The 17,137-nt window shown below is 43.0% G+C and overlaps 1 long non-coding RNA gene across 1 annotated transcript in view; it reads right to left on the bottom strand.

Moving 5' to 3' along the window:
* LOC148136027 (uncharacterized) overlaps positions 1–14,518 on the bottom strand; it is a 32,152-nt gene extending 17,634 nt beyond the window's left edge. Inside the window, exon 1 of the long non-coding RNA XR_015754698.1 lies at positions 14,469–14,518. This is a non-coding gene — a long non-coding RNA (uncharacterized LOC148136027). The remainder of the gene's footprint in view (positions 1–14,468) is intronic.
* Between the last annotated feature and the right edge of the window lie 2,619 nt (positions 14,519–17,137).

Below are 17,137 nucleotides of genomic sequence, written 5' to 3'. Positions count from 1 at the left end.
CTCCAATGTATTCAGCCACTCCCTATAGTTCAAAAACCCTACAACACTAACACCATCCTTGTGAAACTTGAAAGGGTTCAGGAAAGATTTACAACATCTTTCCTACAGCAGGGAGACCAGAATTACACAAGTAATTCAAAAGTGGCCTAACCAGTGTCCTGTAAAGCCACAATATGACCTCCCAACTCTGATACTCAATGTTCTTATCAATAAAGACAAACATACCAAATGCCGTCACTATCCTGTCTACCTGCGACTCCACTTTCGAGGAACTGTGAACCTACATTCCAAGGTCTCTTTGTTCAGCAAAACTTCTCAGGACCTTACCATCCAGTGTATATGTCCTGCTCTGATTTGCCTTTCCGAAATGCAAAATTCCGAAATTTAAAATTGAAAGCCGTCTGCTATTCCTCAGTCCATTGGCCCACCTAATCACGATCCAATTGTACTCTGACATAACCTTTTCTGCTGTCTATGAAGTATCCAATTTTGGTATCATCTACAAACTTACTATCCACACCTCTTATGTTTACACCCAAATCATTTATATAAATGACAAAAAACAGTGGACCCAGCACTGATCCATGTGGCACACTGCTGGTCATAGGTCTAGTCTGAAAAGAACCCTCTACCACCACCCTCAATCTTCTTTGAGCCAGTTCTGTATCTAAATAGCTGGTCTTCCCTTTCTTCTTTCTACCTTTGTCTATGTTCTATTCCACGCTCTTCCTTTCTTCTTTCACTTTCTCTCCTCTTTTTCTTTTGTTTCATGTTTCAGTCTTTCAGTCATGAAACTGTCCCTCCTTCCAATTTTGCACCCCCTTCCAAAGTTTGAAGTCTTCCAAATTTAGCACCTCCTTCTCCATGATCCCTGCTTAATTGTCCTCTCCTGTTTAGCTTCAACTTCCCTGAACGGTCCCCTCTGTAGTTCATCCATTACACAGCCCACTGCATGTAAAAACCCCTCTGCATCTCCATCTGTTCACAATATCGTTCCCCCATGCTGTGTCCCAGCCCCTGAGCTGGAGGACAAAGCGAGCTTGTGCATGGACTAGATGGATTTTCTTTCTCTGTGGCAGCTGTAAAGTCAGGAATGTTTCTAACAACAGAAATTCTTAAATGTTACAACATGAGTTTACAGGGAAATAGAATCTTTTGACTTGAATACCTCTTAAACTGGGTCCACATTTCAGTTGGCCTGATATTTTGTGAGGCCCTCCCAGAGCGAAGACTCACACACAACATGTGGATTATTGGAAATTCTTACGTTCATTGCTGTAGGTTTACTCAGGAGACCGAGCTGGTGTATTTCTGCACAACATTGAGAATACCAAATAGTCTATTAAACCAGAATCTTTATCCCAGATGATTTTAGCTTCCAAGTTAATTTAAGTATCGATGGTGATCACAACAAAGGCACCCACTGCCAACACTTTTTTTTTTTAACACAGCAGCAAGTGAGAAGTCTCTGAGTTTGCTGTCACTGATGCAGTGAGCTAACCTAATTCCACACTGTGGGACAAGCTAAGGTCCCTCATTTACAGATCATCGTCCAATGGCTGCTCTTTGCTTCCTCTTACTGAATATTTAGTGTTCATGCTCCAATTGACACATCAGCCAGAGGTTAGGATGCTCTGACAAAAGGACTGCAGTAATTGCTGCTCGTCTAGTGAATGTAACAGCGAAAAGCAAGAAGCTTTTTTCCTAGAATGTGGGACTCAACTGCAAGGGGTAACAAGTTCAAAGTGGGAGGAGTAAAGTTTAGGAGGATCTGCATAGAAAGTTTTTTTAAACAGAGGGTGGTGTGTGCCTGGAAAGCATTGCTAGTTGAGGAGGTAGACACAGACAGGATAGCATCTTTTAAGATGAATCTAGACAGATAACAGTGACAAAATGGAAAAGTACCTCAAATTAACCATCTCACTCACCGAGATAGCTCCTGAGGACACTCTGCAGTCAGGAATTATGTGTGAGTGCAGTTATAAACTCTTGGCTGGTGACTTGTGGGAATGTGTAATGATGATTATGTGCAGATAGAATCATCTCTCTACATAGTTCCAACATGAATCCAGACAGGAACTGGGGGTGGGGGGTTGCAGAATATACTGGATCAAATCTCCATTGCTAAACACAATCTTCTTCACGGAGGCCTGAGAAGGTTGTCTCACCAAGCTTCAATAACACATCACAGGGGTTTTCAATTTCTCAGCAATGGTTTTGCAGAGTGGCTCTGCGTGAGGGACCCAGTGACAGACCAAGGATCCAGCAGGGTTGGAGCACATAGTGTAAAGGATCTCCTCCACCATGTATTTAAAAACAACTGTTGCCACCATCTGATATTCAAAGCACTTGCTGAAATATTCCTCTGTGCATCACCAATAGATCCCAGAAATTCAACCCAGCCAATGATCTCAGCCTTTTCAAATAAGTGGACTGTACGGGAATAGCTGGTCACCTGTACTGAACATCCTGCGAGTAGCTGGTGCTGGATTAAACTGGACACAATGTCAGACACTTCACACCAGCATTCAGGATCAGTGCACACAAACTGAAGTTCTGCATTTCTCCAGTTTTCAGAAAAATCAAATCTCTCCTTCAATTCATCCAAGCCATTGCAAATAAACAGCAAATCCTCTGGGTTTTTCCAGACCTCGCTGAGAACATTCCTAAAGTGAGGATACTGATCCAGCATCAGGTTCTTCAGGTTTATTTTACAGCTAATATTCAATCTGAGAGTATATTTTCCCACTTACCAAATCAGAAAAAGTTTTTTTTGCACCATTAGTTGAAATTAGTGGAGTTGAAATGCCCATCAGCCATGATTGAATGGCGGAGTGGACTCAATGGGCCGAATGACCTTACTTCCACTCCTATGTCTCATGGTCTTATTATTTTCCCACTCCCTGGGTCTCCAATCATTGCTACTGTGCTTCCAGATGTGGAATTTGTTTGGGAAAAGAAAGCAGTTCATCTTCTACAGCTTTTCAATTTAGAGATGAGTGTTAACTCAATTCAGCAAGCAACAGTCGAGAAACTTTGCAACTTCTCCTTTATTGGGATAGTGTTCACCTATGGTATTTCACTTTGTACCTGGAATATCTCCTGGTCTTTCTGAACACCTTCGACTGAAACAGAACGGAAGTTTAGCTGAACTGTCATTACAACATTTTCATTTGAACAAAATCTGCAGCAATCAACTTGTGTGCAGCATTTGAATTTGTTATCAGGAAATACTTGAAAGTATATAGAATAGAGCAGCCCAGGGATGCAGGTATATAATTCTTTGAAATTTGTATCACATATGGACAAGGTGGATAAAAAGACAATTGGCACGCTTGCCTTCATTGCTCAGTCCATTGGGTATAGGAATTGGGAAGTCTGTTGAGGCTGAACAGGACATTGGTGAATCCTCTTCTGGAGTGTTGTGTTGAGTTCTGGTCACTCAGTTATTGGAAGGATATTATTAAGCTGGAGAGGGCTCAGAAGAGACTCACCAAGTTATTGGTGGGTATAGAAGGTTTGAGTTATGAAGAATGGTTGGTTAGGCTGACACTATTTTTCACTGGAGTGCAGAAGGTTGAAAGATGATCTGATGGAACTTTATAAGATAGTGAGAGATTTAGATAGAGGTAATGGTAGTTGTCTTTTCCCGAGGATAGGGGATTTCAAAACTTGGAGGCACATTTTTAAGGTGAGAGGAGAGAGATTTAAAAGGCAGAGGTACAATTACAACATTTAAAAGATGTTTGAATAGATACATGAATAGGAAAAAGTTAAAAACCACACAACACAGCTTTCGGAGCTGGTGCTTCCAAACAAACTTGTTGGACTATAACCTGTATGATTTTTAACTTTGTCCACCCCAGTCCAACAATGGCACCTCCAAGTCATGAATAGGAAAGATTTGGAGAGAAAAGAGCCACGATCAGGCAGGTTGGACTCGTTTAGTTTGGGATTATGTTCAGAATGGACTGATGGATTGAAGGGTCTCTTTCTATGCTGTATGACTCTGTTTCAATAATGAACTGATTTTAATCTGTACTCAATGTGAAGACTTCAATGTTGGTGATACTTTCCCTCAGATTATTCATACTAAACACTCACCCCATATTCCAGACATTTCATTGTAAATCTACACATGGTCTGGCAACTGATAGTAGATATGAAGAAGGAGAAGGAGCAGGCATTCAGTGCCTCAACCAGAGCCATCCATCGTTTACTTAGATCAGGTCGGGGTTATTCTCAGATTGTCAAGTGGGAGTCCTGAAGAGGGCCCTGCCCAAAACGTTCACTCTCTTGCTCCTCGGATGCTGCCTGACCTGCTGTGCCTTTTCCAGTGCCACGCTTTATCTTAAGTATGAGCAGAGATTCATACTTGGACCCTTACTGTTTACAATGATTTGGATGTGGGGACCGATTGTAATATTTCCAAATTTGCAGATGACATAAAACTTAGTGGGATTGCAAGTATTGAAGATGGTACAAAGAGGGTTCAGATGGACACAGATAAGCTGAGTGATTAGACAAGAGCATGATCGATGGAATACAATGTGGGTAAGAATGAGGTTATCCCTTTGGTTGGAGGCAAAGCATTTTATAAACAGTATGTGCTGAGGTCCAAAAGGACGTAGGTATTCCAGTTCACTAGTCAACGAATGTTAGCATGTAGGTGTAAAAAGCAATTCGGAAGACAAATCCTATGTTAACTGTCCATCATGTCAGTCATGTTTTCTTTATATAGGTGAGATGTCAACTGGAGTATTGTATGCATTTCTGGTTCTCTGGCCTAAGGAAGGGCAATTTTTTCAAAGATGGACTGTAGCAAGTTTCACTAAACTGATTGCTGGCTTGGCAGGACTGTGCTATGAATGAGTTATTGAGGAGACTGGGCCTGCTTTCCCTGGAGATTAGAAAAATGAGCAACATTCTCAGAAAGTTACAACATCCTGAAAGGGATAGACAGAGTGGATATGGAAAGTATCCACAATCTACAATGCACAAGTCAGGAATGCGATGAAATAATCTCAAACTTACTTGGATCAGCAACACTTAAAAAGCCTGACATCTGATAGTTCAAATCAGCATTTCATTTTGTATCCCATCCACCACCTTCAAAATTCACTTCCTTCACCACCAACCAGTGTGTGCCATCGACAAGAATCACTCCAATGACTCATCAAGGCTCCTTAGATAGCACCTTCCAAACCAGCATCCTCTATCATTGCGAAGGACAAGAGCTTAAGATACATGGAAGCACCTGCAAGATCCCATCCAAGTCACACACATGGAAGATTTGGAACAAGATTGTTCTGTCTTCATTGTGGCTCAGTCAAATTAGTGTTTAGCGATCAGGAGTCCTCATTAAGCAGCTGTTTTCTTTACAGGTTAAGAAGTTAAGAAGATGGAGAAACACCAAGACTTAGAGCTACCCAACACCTGAACAGAAGATTGTTGCCCCAAACTACACAGATCAATACATTCTACACCATATGGCTGTTTGGTCTCAGAGATCAGTAAACCACTCTGAACTATCACACATTTTTCCTCTCTATTCATCCTTACTGAACAGTAGATTTGTCATAAATATAAAAAGCTAACTTAGAATGACTGGAGTTCTCAATTGTTACCCTGTCACTCCTAAACTTTCCTTTCACCCATCACTCTCACTCCTATTCCTATACTGCCATATGCCTCCGATTTCTCCCCTAATCAAGGTGCCCTCCTTCTCCGGTGACTCAGGAAGTCCACTCTACCATATCAACAATTGTCCTTCAGAGGGCTAGCACCTGTACGTGGAGAATCACACTCGACCACTCACTGCCTCACAGCCACCCTTGTCCCTGCTCGCCAAATCCCAACTTCTTCCCTTCATCCACCCAGATGGCATCTTGGCCCTTAAAATCTTCCACCACCTCTCACACCCTGCAGCCTCAACGACTGCTGATCCTAGTACCTTGGCCTCAGGCTGAATAAAGCAAGGGAAGTTCATATAGGCTTGAAGCTTTTACAATTAGAGTTCTTTTCTCTCCCATAGTTGCTGCAGTTGCTCGTCTCACAGGTGAGAAATTGCTCTGAGTGAAGGAGCATCTCCTGACAGAATGTTTCACCTGTGTTTGGAATGACTGTCATAGGCTGTTTAGGATATCTTGGAATTGGGCTGGACAATTTCGTCCTGGGGTTTAGTGGCAGAGGACAGTTTCTCTACTTATGGGTCAGAAAGCCAACATTGCTATCTCACTTCAGAATGTGATGGCTACAGCAGTTTGCAATATCATTTTCAACCAGGTTCTTAACAACTTCTTGTGAAGCCTCAATCTGTCCATTGGGCCACATGATGAACAAGCCTTTTCTAAATGGTCACTTTCCTGTCGCATTCTGCTCAGCGCCAAGCCTGTTGCCTCTTCCAATAAGTTCTGAAGCCTTTTTATAGACAATAGACAACAGGTGCAGGAGTAGGCCATTCGGCCCTTCGAGCCAGAACTACCATTCATTATGATCATGGCTGATCATCCACAGTCAGTATCCTGTTCCTGTCTTATCCCTATAACCCTTGATTCCACCGTCTTTAAGAGCTCTATCCATCTCTTTCTTGAAGAAAGTCTTGGCCTCCATTGCTTTCTGGGACAGAGCATTCCATATATCCACCACTCTCTGGGTGAAGAAGTTTTTCCTCAACTTTGTTCTAAATGGCCTACCCTTTATTTTTAAACTGTGTCCTCTGGTTCTGGACTCACCCATCAGTGTAAACATGCTTCCTGCCTCCATAGTGCCCAATCCTTTAATAATCTTATACATCTCAATCAGATCCTCTCTCATCCTTCTAAACTCAAGTGTATACAAGTCCAGTCGCTCCAATCTTTCAACAAACGATAGTCCCGCCATTCTGGGAATTGACCTTGTGAACCTACGCTGCACTTCCTCAATACCCAGAATGTCCTTCCTCAAATTTGGAGACCAAAACTGCACACAGTACTCCAGGTGTAAAACCTCCTGGGAAAGACTATTTCTTTCCCAGACAGAAATGATAGTTCAAAGGATTCTGTGAAAATACCTCTGCCATTATCATTATTGTTGAAGATATCAAATTGCCTATCCTGTTCAAACCTATAGCCATGGTAATGTTACACCTTCGCAAATGATGATGTTCTGTAATAAAAAATATTGGAGGGTTTTTGAAAACATTAACTTATTAAACCTTCCTCCAGGTCAATGCAACTATTGTTAGCTTTAAATTCTAATATTTCCCACATGTTACAATCAGACATCAGATGTCAGGGTTGGAGTATTTGAGCTGTAGTGAATGGTTGCATAGGCTGGGACTGTTTTCCCTTGAGTGTCGGAGGCTGAGGGCTTTATAGAGGTTTATAAAGTCATAAAGAGCATGACTGAGGTAAACAGACAAGGCCTTTTCCCTGGGTGAGGGAGTTCAGAACTAGAAGCCAAAGGTTTAGGATGAGAGATAAAAAATTTAAGAAGGAACCTAAGGGTCAACTTTTTCACACAGAGGGTGGAATGAGCTGCCAGAGGAAGTGATGGAACTGGTACAATCACAACATTTAAAAGGCATCTGAGTGGGTAGCAGAATAGGAAGGGTTTAGAATGATAGGGGCCAAGTGCTGGCAAATGGGACTAAATTGGGTTTCGAATATCTGGTTGGCACGGACAAGTTGGACCAGAGAGTCTGTTTCCATGCTGTACATCGCGATGACTCTATGACAAAAACATTGAAACCCAGTGGGTTGTGTTCTCCCACTCAGGTCACACACTGTCTGATCTCACCATCACATAGCACAGAAACAGACCCACTTTATCGAATCTGACCAGGTATCCTTGTTGACTCAAACATTCCCGGACCACACGGACGTTACAAATTCAACAGCTTTATTTTTGATTAAGCAGGCAAAGGATCAATAGTCTGTAAGCCAGAGTGTCAATCAAGGTATCCCTGAATGTACTAATGATAGATCTCTGATTTCTAGCAAAAAAGCAGCATATTTTATAGCTCTTGGGCATGTTAACAATTTCATGTCTCAGATCCCACACAATGTAATGTTTCTAACTTTCCTAGTTGCAACCAACAGGGTTATGCAATACTTCCCAGGAGCTGAAAAACTACGCCACACTCTTCGCAACCTACCAAGACGTTCCCCATGCCTCCACTTCTCGCCTTTAAACAACCAACAAACCTAAAACAGATCATTGTTCACAGCAAACTGCTTGGCTTTCTTGACAACACCATACAACCTTATCGTGGTAGATGATACAAGACATGTCAGAGTGTCAACACAATGCCTCCATCATGTACATTGCAGGTACTCATGTGACTCAGCCAATGTTGTCTAACTCATATGCTGCAGGCAAGGATGCCCTGAGGCATGACACATTGGTGAGACTGAACAGAGGCCATGGCAATGCATGAATGGACACCACGCAACAATCAACAGACAGGAGTGTTCCCTCCCAGTCGGAGAACACTTCAGTGGTCCAGGACATTCGACCTCGGGCCGTCGGATGACCATCATCCAAGGCAACAACGCAAAGTAGCCGAGCAGAGGCTGATAGCTAATTTCAGTACCCATGGGATGGCCTCAACCTCCACTAATCTTCGTGTCATCTGGGTTCATGTCACAATGCAGGTAACCCCATACACTACCTACACACACACACACACACACAGATAGTCACATACTCACATGCCTCCAGACCGTCTCTCATACACTCACGCATACACTCCATACTCACACGCAACCTCTCACAGACTAATACCCCTTTGCACTCACACACATACATACTTTCTCTCACACCCTCCCCCCACTACCCCAACACACACACAAAAGTTTGTGGGGTGAATTTATATTTGCAGAATTACATTTTATTTTGCTCAAAAACTGCATGAATCCACTTAAAATTCTGTAATTCTCTTTTTAGATTAGAATCAGTCTGAACATTGGGGCACAAACGGCATCACACAGGGCACCTCACACCTTCAATGTATTAGCTGGGTCAACATGGCACCTATTGTTGAAGCTCACTTGAGAATGTAACTTTCAGGAAGTTCTGGGATTTACATATGAAAGAACTGAAACCAACATGCCTATTCTAAAAGATGAGAGATAATCCAGGTCTTTTTCATAATATAATTTCAGTTACATCACGCTGTAAACTTTTGCTATAAATTCGGTGACCTACAATCTTATACTCCACAACCACTTGATGAAGGAGCAGCACTCCAAAAGCTACGCTTGCAAATAAACCTGTTGGACTATAACTTGGTGTTGTGAGATTTTTACCTTTGCACACTCCAGTCCAACACCAGCAGCTACAGATCATGACCCTGGGAAAAAGCTTCTTGCTATCCACACTGTCTATACCTCAATTTGTAGACCTCAATCAGATCTCCCCCTCCCCAACCCAACCTCCATCTCATGAAAATAATCCTAATCTACTCAAACTCTTCATAGCTACTGCCCTCCATACCAGGCAACATCCTGATGAGCTGGAAATGTGTTGCTGGAAAAGCGCAGCAGGTCAGGCAGCATCCAGGGAACAGGAGAATCGACGTTTCAGGCATTAGCCCTTCTCCTGTTCCCTGGATGCTGCCTGACCTGCTACGCTTTTCCAGCAACACATTTCCAGCTCTGATCTCCAGCATCTGCAAACCTCACTTTCTCCCCAACATCCTGATGAACCTCCTCTACATCCTCGCTAAAGCATCCACATCCTTCGGATAATGTGGCGAACAAACTGTATGCAGTATTCCAAATGCGGCTGCACCAAAGTCTTATACAACTGTAACACGACCATCCAATGAAGGAAAACAAGTTGCCTTCTTGACCACGCTATTGATCTGTGTTGCCACCTTCAGGAAAGAATGGACCTGTGTTGCCACCTTCAGGACTTTTCCATATACTCTATAGTTCACTCTTGAATTGGATCTTCCAAGATGCATCACTCGCATTTGCCCAGATTGAATTCCACCTGCCATTTTTCTGCCCAACTCTCCAATCTATCTCTCTGTATTCTGCTGTATTCTCTGAGAGTCCCCTTCATTATCTGCTCCTCCACTAATCTTCGTGTCATCTGCAAGCTTGCTAATCAGACCACCTATATCTTCCTCAAAATCATTTATGTATATCACATACAACAGTGGTCCCAGCACTGATCCCTGTGGAACACCACTGGTCACAGTTCTCCATTTTGAGAAACTTTTGTCCACTACTACTCTCTGTCTCTTGTTGACTAGCCAGTTCTTTATCCATCTGGGTAGAACACCCTGGACCTCATGCAACTTCACTTTCTCCATCATCCTACCATGGGCAACCTTTGAAAAATGTTCCCTATGTTGGGAAAAGAGTCATGGCCCCAAAAGTGTTGACTCAAACATTCTCAGACCATAAAAGTTACAAATTCAACAAACTTTATTTTGGATTAGGCCAGCGAGAGATCAATAGTCTATAATCCAGAGTATTAATCAAGATATCCTTGAACATACTAATGATAGATCTGAGTTCTTGCAAAAAGGCAGTATATCTTATAGCCCTTATGGGTGTAACAATTTCATACATTTCAGTTTCCCACACAAATGTTTCTAGCTTTAATTAAGTTCTCACAATTCAAACTAAATAATTAATACATTTAGTGTTGTTCACATAGATTAAAATAAAGTTATTGATTTAAATTTTTCCATATCTGATGCTATTCTCTTGTGTCAATGCAGTTAAAGCTAAACTACTATCAGTGTTCTACTCATTAGAGGTGACCAAAAATCTCTGTCTGGGGAAACACAGCTAGAAGGATATGCCAAGAATCGTACATTCCTTAATTCATTCTCATTGTCACTGTGACTAGCCATCTTATGAAGCAAGTTAGTATTGCAAAATGGGCACTTAGAAAACAGAAGCTTTTAACTATTGATTCCCCAATACTCTATGGTTCTAAAGTAAAGTAGTCCCATTTGCCAGCATTTGGCCACTGATCTATGTCCCTTTCCAAATGACTTTTAAATGTTTCTCCTTATAGCTTAAACCTTCTATTTCGGTGCCATTCTGGTAAATGTATTTGCAACCTTCCAATTTAATAGCTTCTTTCCTATCGTAGAATGACCCGATTTGTATGCAGTACTTCACATGTGACCTTACCATTGTCTTGTACAAGTGTACCAAGATGTCCCAACTTCTGTACTCAATGCGCTGAACAATGAAGGCAAGCATGCAAAATGTTTTCTTCACTAGCCAGCCTACCACTTCCAAGGAAATATATATTTGCAGCCCAATGTCTCTCCAATTGAAAGCAAGCCACAGGGCCCTCCTATTAACAATCTTGTTCTTTTCCGTGTTAAGTGAAAGAGGCAGTACCACTGTGCTACAACTGTGCTACATTAGCAGCTGCAATTAAGTCACACACATTAAACTGCACGAGACATATCATGGAAATTGGCTTCCCAAGTCTCACATGGTCTGATCATCGAAATTGGAACAGTACAACACAGGAACAGGCCCTTTGGCCCACAACATTGTACCAAACATGACAAATTAAAGTAATCCCTTTTGTCTTCCCTTAGTCCATATCCAACGATCCATTCCTTGCATATTCATGTGCTTATCTTAAAGCTCCTATCATATCTGCCTTCACCACTACCACCAGCAGCACATTCCAGACTCCTACCACTTTTTAAAAAAAGACTTGCACCTCACATCTCCTTAGAACCTAACCCCTCTCACATTAAATGCATGCCCCCTAATGTTAGACATTTGACCCTGGGAAAAAGATTCTCACTGCCAACCCACACATCTCAGTTCTGGATATCTAATAAGTCTCCTATTGTACTCTGCTGCTCCAGAGAAAACAACCCAAGTTTTTCAAGCCTCTTATCATACACACCTTCTAATCTAGGCAGCATCCTGGTAAACCTCTTCTGCATCCTCTCCAAAACCTCCACATTCTTCCCATCATGTGGTGACCAGAATTGAACTCAATACTCGAAGTGTGTACTAACTAAAATCTTATATAGGTTCAACATGCAATCCTGAGTCTTGTACTCAATTCCCTGACCAATAAAGGTAAGGATACCATACACCTTCTTAACACCCTGTCTACTTTCATGGCCACTTTCAAGAAGCTATGGACTTGAACTGCAAGATCCCTTTATACATCGATGTGTTCAGAGTTCTGCCATTAACTTATATTTTTCCTTAACATTTGATTTCCCAAGCAGAGCATCTCGCAATTACCTGGATTAAACTCCATCTGCTATTTCTCTGTCCATATATGCAACTGACCTATATCCCACTGTATTTTTTGACAAACGCCTAACTACCTACAACTCTACCATTTTTTGTGTCATCTGCAAACATACTAATCCACCCACCTACTTTTTCATTCAAGCCATTTATCCACATCACAAAATAGCACAGGTCGCAGTCTGGATCACTGCGGAACTCCAATAACCATGGATCTCCAGCCAGAAAAACACCCTTCCAACATTACCCTCTGCCCTCTAAGGGCCAGCCAATTCTGAATGTGAGTGACCAAGTCACTGTGGATCCTATGTATCATACTCTTCAGGATAAGCCTACCATGAGGGACTTTGTTGAAAGCCTTATTAAAATCCATGGTAGAACAGTGGATACTGTCTACCTCATCGATCACCTTTGTCATCTCCTACACAAAACCGTATGGACTGTCCCCAGTTAGGCCACACTTTCCTACTGCACATATATCCTAACCCTAAGAACACTCTTAAATACCTTCCCAACCACTGATGAGAGACTCACCGGTCTGTAGTTTCCTGGATTGTCATTCTTGAGTAGAGGAACAACATTAGCTGCTTGCCAGTTATCCAGGATCTCTCCAGTGGCCAGTAAGGATGCAAAGATCTTTGTCAAGGCCCCAGCAATCTACTTTCTTGCCTCTCTCAATAACCTGCGGTAGATATCATTGGGCCTGGGGACTTATCCATCTTAAGGCTCTTCAGAGACATAGCACCTCTTCTTTCTTGATCTCAAAATGCCCGACTTTATTAGCATTTTCCACATTAATTTCACTCTCCTCCATATCCTTCTCCTTGGTAAAGACCAATCCAAAGTGCTCATATCCTCTGCCTCCAAGCCCAGGTTCCCTCCTTTTTCCTTGAATGGTCCGACCTTCTCCCTAGACAGCTTTTGGTTTTTAATGTATGCATAGTCTGCCTTGGGATTCCCTTTAACTCAACTTGTCAAGGTCATTTCACGGCTCTTTCATGCTCTCCTCCCTGCTTGAGTACTTTCCTGCTTTCTTTATAGTCCTCACAGGTGCTGGCCGGTTTAATTTCCTAAACCTTACGTATGGTTTTTTTTCCCCCTTTTGACCAAATTCATCACCTCACTCACCATGCAAGGGTCCCTTACCTTGTCATCCTTGTCCTTCCTGGAACATGGTAGTCCCAATATTGATCCCTGGGAACTCCACTCAGGAAACTTTATTCTAGCTAGAAAAAATGTCTATTGAGTTCAGGAGTTGGGAGGTCATGTTGCAGCTGTACAGCACATTGGTTAAGCCACTGTTGGAATAGTGTGTGCAATTCTGGTCTCCTTCCTATCGGAAAGATATTGTGAAACTTGAAAGGGTTCAGAAAAGATTTACAAGGAATTTTTCAGGGTTGGAGGACTTGAGCTACAGGAAGAGGTTGAGTAGGCTGGGGCTGTTTTCCCAGAACGTTAGAGCTGAGGGATGACCTTATTGAGGTTCATAAAATCATGAAGGACATGGATAGGATAAATAGACAAAGTCTTATTGCTGTGGAGGGGGTTGTCCAGAACTAGAGGACGTAGGTATAGGGTGAGAGGGGAAAGATATAAAAGAGACCTAAGAGGCAATTTTTTCATTCATAGGGTCTGTTTCTGTGTTGTACATCTCAATGACTTTATGTTTCTCTTTCCTATCACTCAGTTAATGTTGTATTCTTGTTACACTGCTTCTTTTACCATGACCTATAACATTTCACACAAATCTGCTGTGTGGTTCCTTCTGGAAATCCATGCATATCACATGGATTTCCAGAATCATATCAGCAGTATTGCCCTTACCGATCCTTTCAGTTAATTTATCAAAAACAAACTTCAGCAAATTGGTTATGTACTGCTAGCTTTATACCAAATAATCATTGCCAGACACTTCCTCACTTCCAGTGTTCAACAGACAAAGCTACAAATGGCTGGATTACACTTAAAACCCTTTACAAAACAAAGCCATAATGTTGATAACCCTCCAGCCTCCTGACACCTCCTCTCAGTCCAGAGGAGACTGTAATGTTGGGGCCAGTGCCCCTCTCACTTCAATCAGAATCCTTGGATGTATCTCATCCTGATCTGGTGTCCTGTTAACCCCGAGCGCCAACATCATTTGGACAGGTAATTAGATAGAAAAACTTTCCTCCTCAGTGTATCCGCACATTAACAGTTTACTGATTAGTACCATAGCTGTTTTCTCACCTTCACTGGAAACATTTGAAAATAAACTCTCCAAATTCCTAACCGCCCGCCCACCGCGAGCTCGCGCAGAGTCGGTTAAACGGCCGCGCCTCGAGACCCCGCATGGGCCCAGGGCGGGCCTTAGTCTCTATCCAGCTCCGATTGGTCCAAGCGTCTATCAATCCCGTGGTTGCAGCCAATAGAAAATGAGGTGCGGTCTAGGGATTTGACGTTTAGGAATGAATGTGGAGGAGACGGTGCTCAGTGTCAATGATGGAGAGTCAGAGTAAAAAAGTGTGGTCACGTATTTATTGGGTGTGGGCATTTGCACTCCCTTTTTGATTTCCCGAAAAACCTTCTCCTCTGTTTTTGGCTGCACTTCAGTCCCACGCTCCTGATCTTTGGGCATCCGGTGCGGAGGAAGGAGGGCAGGTGTGAAGATCTCCTCGTGGGTCTGCTCCTGGGCCTGGCCAAACTGGCCATCAACAGGTCCAGGCAGCGGGCCGTGGAGGGGGTCGTTAGGGCCGACTGTCTGCCCCTCTTCCGCGGTTACGTTAGAGCGCGGGTGTCCTTGGAGAAGGAGCACGCGGTGTCGATCAACACCCTGGAGTTGTTCAGGGAGAGGTGTGCGTCGCAGGGAGTGGAGTGCATCATTTATTATACGTACTTGCAAGAACGGGTGCCTTACGAGTAAGCGCCCCGATCTGAGGGTTACATTCTGATTTATGCTGTTCAGCTGCGTCTCTCGGTCCTCCACTTTCACCCCATTGGTTACTTTTGCTGTAGCGCGTAGCCTATCACAAGCTCCAGCTTCACTCCACCTTTGTCTAGCTTTTCTTCACCTCTGTTTACTTCTCCCATTACTCTCAGCCTGTCGCCCTTTACTCTTATTTATCTCACTCCTTATATGTGACTATCCTGGCATCGTTTGCTGTCTTCGTGCGATCATCCTGCCAAACTAAATTCCATCTGTTGGCCACTCCCCTCCTGAGACTGGCACACTATTCTCCTGTTACTGGTACATCCTGCGACACGGTCACTCTGCCCTATTAGTCACAGATAATTCTACCTGTTTTCGCTTCTCACTGTTTAGTATTTGCATGCGCAGCCTAATTGTATAATGTAAACTTTTGCAGAAGCAACACCTGTTCCCTTATTCTGAACAATTTTAACCCTATACCTTACAATCCCCCCTTTTCTTTTTGGTTACTAATTGTTATCTTCCGCATTTTTCTCATATGTCGCCTTAGCATCATTCCTGAGACTTCATTTATAGTGGCTAATTCCTGAAGGTCACCCATCCCCTCATTATTCAAGAGGTTAGGTCCCTCTGCCTGATTACCTTTTAGAGGCATTTGTTTTGCCAAGACCGTCTCAATTTGCCGCTGGGTTAACCCCCGTACACAAGGTATGATACAACAGCCAATTGCTGCCAGTACCCCTGCTACCACTATCAGGGAGGTGAGGATGGAGACTATCACGCCTTTCCACTTCCCAAACCATGATTCCAGCCATCTCGTGAGTGATTTGTCCACTCCTGAATTTTCAGCCAATTCTTCCGCCAAAGTGGTCAATCCTCGCAAGGCACGAGAGATTGACCCATCAGGTGCTGTATTATTTGGAATAAAGGTATAACAGCTCCCTCCTGACATCACACATACACCCCCTTTTTCGGCTAGGATCATATCTAAGGCCAGTCTGTTTTCCCAGGCCATTCTGCTGGTTGCATCAAGTTGCTCCCAAATACCCTTGACCGCATCTCTAGTATAACTGAAGAAAATTTGCTGGTTGTAAAAAAATATATAGTTTATCCAATCCACATTCTTGTTGACCGTTACCCACCAAAATAGGGCCAATTGAAAACATGCTGCAATCTGGTTGCGGGCCTTGAACTCATCGGGGAGCCCTCTAGCTACTCCTATAGAGTCGAGATAAATCCTATCACCAAAGGAAGGATCTAATAACGACCTTTAACTCCTCTCATTCTTTGTTACTACAACCTTCTCCTTCTCAAATGCCAAGGTGAATGGGATTGCCAATTGTACAATTGCACATTTCCCTCTCCAGTCAGGAGATAGGGTAGGTCGCAATATTCTGCCTCCACAGTCCCACCAGAGATCCGCTCGGGGAACCCGGAGTGCTAAGTAGTTCCCTCCTTTGTCTGTTTCAGTGTCATTCTGAGTTTCTATACATAACCTCAGCTCCCTCAAGTTTCTAGACCGATTTGTACCCTGTCGGCTTATTCACAATGTGTGATTACTGACCATGGTCAAAACCGGATGTGGGGGGGGGGAGCTTTCAAATCTGTCTTCTCCAAGGGAGGGAACATTAGAGATAGGGATATACAATTCCTATCATTCCATGCAGTCTTATCCTGATACAGGGCTATCATACATTCCATGCCCTTCCTGTTTCGGTTCCACCCGAGCGGAAAGGGGACTATGTAGGTAACTGGCCCTACCGAAGGCACATGCATAGCAATTGCTTTCATTCAGAGTTTTAACAGTGTACTTTACCCATTCAACCCAGGCATTTGCATCCCTGTATCCAGTTTCTATTTCAGTAGTCTGCTTCAAGTCATTGACCTCTGTAATTTTTACCAGCTTTGGGTTGTTGGGAGGAGCAAAAGGATGTATCTTACTATCAAGTTGCTTGGCTCGTTTTCCGTTTCCTACGACTATTCGGATACA

This window comes from Chiloscyllium plagiosum, unplaced genomic scaffold, assembly GCF_037043375.1.
Source record: "Chiloscyllium plagiosum isolate Xiang-an unplaced genomic scaffold, Cpla_swu_hap1 HiC_scaffold_47, whole genome shotgun sequence".
In the NCBI taxonomy this organism is placed as follows: Eukaryota; Metazoa; Chordata; class Chondrichthyes; order Orectolobiformes; family Hemiscylliidae; genus Chiloscyllium; species Chiloscyllium plagiosum.
Note: the sequence above shows the minus strand (reverse complement) of the source record. Positions and strands in the feature narration are given on the sequence as shown.